Genomic DNA, 3,083 nt, shown 5'->3' on the forward strand with positions numbered 1-3,083 from the left:
GGAGATATAATATCTGATTTCAAAACATGTTATATAAAACTACTGTAGGCAAAACAGCATGTTACTAGCATAAAAGCAGACACATTGACCAATACAACAGAATACAGGACCCAGAAATAACTGCTACTTTTTAAAGGCACCAAAAAAAATACATTGGAAAAAGTCTCTTGAATAAATAGTGCTTGGATATTACTATATATAGTAGTATGTAGTATATATAGTAGGATGTATATCAGGCTTCTCAAAACACTCGAAATAGTACCAGAGCTAGAACATGACACAGATGTCTCCTAACTGGGCATATGTCCAAGAAAATGAAGTCAGTATGTCAAGAAGCACTCTCATGCTTACTGCAGAATTAACTTGGGTGCTCATAGACTAGAGGACAGATTCAGAATATTCAGTATATAAGCACAATGGAATATTCCCAAGCTCTAAAAGAATGAAGTCCTGTCATTTCCACAACTAGGAAGAGCTAGGAAATATATGGTAAATGAAATAAGCCAAGAATATAAGGAAGCTAAAATACTTACTTTCATAGAAATAGAGAGTAGTTAGCACAGGCTGAGAAGAATAGAAGAAGAGGACCTGGAAAGCAGGTGGTTAGTGTACATGCAGTACTGTTGACTAGCCAAGATAATGTTCTATAGAACAGTAGGGCATCTAGAGAAAAGAAAAATTAATTGTAGATTTCAGAATACCCAGTAGGTTAGTTTGTAAATATTCTCCACCCAAAGAAATGATGCATGTCTGAGGAGATGGACATATCATACCCTAATTTGATCATTACACATTGCATGTATATATTGCAATGTCAAATTATGTCCCTTGTATACATATATTTGTACTTTTAGTTTTAAAATTGTTGTTTAAAATTTTAGCCAATTAAAATTTTTCACTTTTTAAATGCCCCCTTTCAAATCATCACGACTATGACTCTCAAATTCCAATTTTCCTAAGACCGCAATAACAAAAACAGTTGTTCTTACCCCTTCTCTAATCATAGACTTTAGATCTTAAAATTAAATGCATGTGGATATTTCATTTTCAATTACTTTCCAGGAATAGAAAGCTAATTTTCAATTCATATTTAAAATTCTGTCAAGGGCCTACTGCACACCAAGTAATCGGATTTTTGCATATATCATACTTTCAGTGCAACAGCCATGCCATGGGAAATTAGTATAACAGCTGGCACATAGCTGCAAACAATCTATTCCATTGTTGCACCTGTTGTTGAAGGATGCCTCAGACATGATTGGGGGGAGCATGGAAAGAGATAGGCACACACAAAGAGAAACAGGAAGGCAGAGAGACAGACAGACACACACAGTTGAGTGGTTAGGGACAAGAGGAGGACCTGGAAGGAGATGGAGTGGGGAAACATAATCAAAATGTATTGCATGAAAGGATTTTTAAATAAAAATAAGGGAAAATAAACAAGGAGGGGAAAAAAGGGGAACAGGGGAAGATGGAGTGAAAAAAAAAGGAGGAAGGATGGAGGAAGAGAAGAGAGGGAGGTGCATTTACTGATAAGATGGAGTACCCATGATAGTTTTAGAGGAAAGACATTGCAGAATAATTAATATTTTCAAAAATGAGATATAATAAACTCATAGAATAATGTAAACACATATTATGTCTGCAGATACATACATGAAGTTTGAAAATACATACATCAAATTGTTAGCAATACGTCCTCTAGAAAGTGGGTTGGAAGTAGAGGAGAACAACTTCCCCTTTTTGCCTTGCATACTTTATCCACTTATTATTTGTTTACTCATCCAGGTGTGCTAGAAATGGAATCCAGAACCTCTTACACGTTAGACAAGCAGCCTCTCAGAGTGGTTACCTAGAAGCAATCCACAACTGCAGACACAAACTTGTCTAGGAAAGGGTCGCAACAAATTAATACAACAGTCTCCTTTCCACCCCCAATGCAGCCCTCTAATGTGCCATCATCAGCATCTGTTTCCAGAACTGAAGGTTATATGAGTCATGGCTGAAGCCTGGGAGCTTGGGATAAAATTCTTAGAAACAAAGGGTCGCGTGGCAACTGTGCTACTAGCTATATCACAGGTTGTGCAGGTGATTTTTAGAAAACCGCTTCATTGATTTGGGTTGGGAATGTTACACAGTGGTAGAAAGCTTTCTCTAGCAGGCAGGTGGCCCTGGGTTCCATCCCCAGTGCCATGAAAACAGAAAGACTGCTTCATAGAAAAATGATTGATGCCTAGTATTATACATTTTATAACATAAACTGACCAAATGTCAGCAGTGCACATTGTAATGTCTTGACACATGTATACACACCTTCACAAAAACCACCACCATGATCGTGACAGTGGAAACAACCATTTTCACAAATTTTGTTGTGCCTTTTTGTAATCCTCCTGTCTTTGGCAATCACTCAGCTATCTGAAAAGCATGTAATTCACAACCTGTTTAAGAATATGTATTTCTAAAAAGAAATTTATATATTAATACACTAGCAAGTGCTTTCTTCTAAATCAGAATGCTTTCCCAGTTCCAGGTCAGTGCGGCAATCTTTATTTAATTAAATCTGTTAGAGAACTCTACTTCATTCTTAAAAATAGGTCTATAAACTTTTTTAGCTTTCTCTTCACATGGTCTTTGCTTTTTAAAAATAATCTATATTTTATGTGAGGTTTTTTTAAAAAAAAAAAAAAAAGATTTATCATGTGTAGTGTTCTGCCTGTATTTATACCTGCATGCCAGAAGAGGGCACCAGATCTCATTACAGATGGCTGTGAGCCACCATGTGGTTGCTGGAAATTGACCTCTGGAAGAACAGCCAGTGCTCTTAACTTCTGAGACATCTCTCCAGCCCCTGCCCCACTTTTTTGAGACAAGGCTTTTTCTATGTAGTCCTGGCTGCCCTGGAACACAGGGATCTATGTAGTCCTGCTCTGTAAACCAGGCTGTCCTGGAACACAGGGATCTGCTTGTTTCTGCCTCCAGAGTGTTGAGATCAAAGGCCACCACACCCAGCTTAATGATTTCTATTTTTATACCTGTTTAAATCAAATAAACATGTCTATACATCATTCGTGTATATATAT

General features: G+C 37.1%; 1 protein-coding gene across 7 annotated transcripts in view; it reads right to left on the reverse strand.

Annotated features, from left to right (window-relative positions):
- Positions 1–3,083, reverse strand: part of LOC116076226 (A-kinase anchor protein 17B) — a 38,303-nt gene that overhangs the window by 20,142 nt on the left and 15,078 nt on the right. Inside the window, exon 4 of one of the 7 annotated variants that reach the window (XM_031350079.1) lies at positions 534–663. The exons of the other annotated variants lie outside the window; for them this stretch is intronic. The gene's annotated coding sequence lies outside the window, so the exon portion shown is untranslated. The remainder of the gene's footprint in view (positions 1–533; positions 664–3,083) is intronic. 7 annotated transcript variants of the gene reach the window in all.

Source organism: Mastomys coucha, chromosome X (genome assembly GCF_008632895.1).
Source record: "Mastomys coucha isolate ucsf_1 chromosome X, UCSF_Mcou_1, whole genome shotgun sequence".
NCBI classification, from domain to species: Eukaryota; Metazoa; Chordata; class Mammalia; order Rodentia; family Muridae; genus Mastomys; species Mastomys coucha.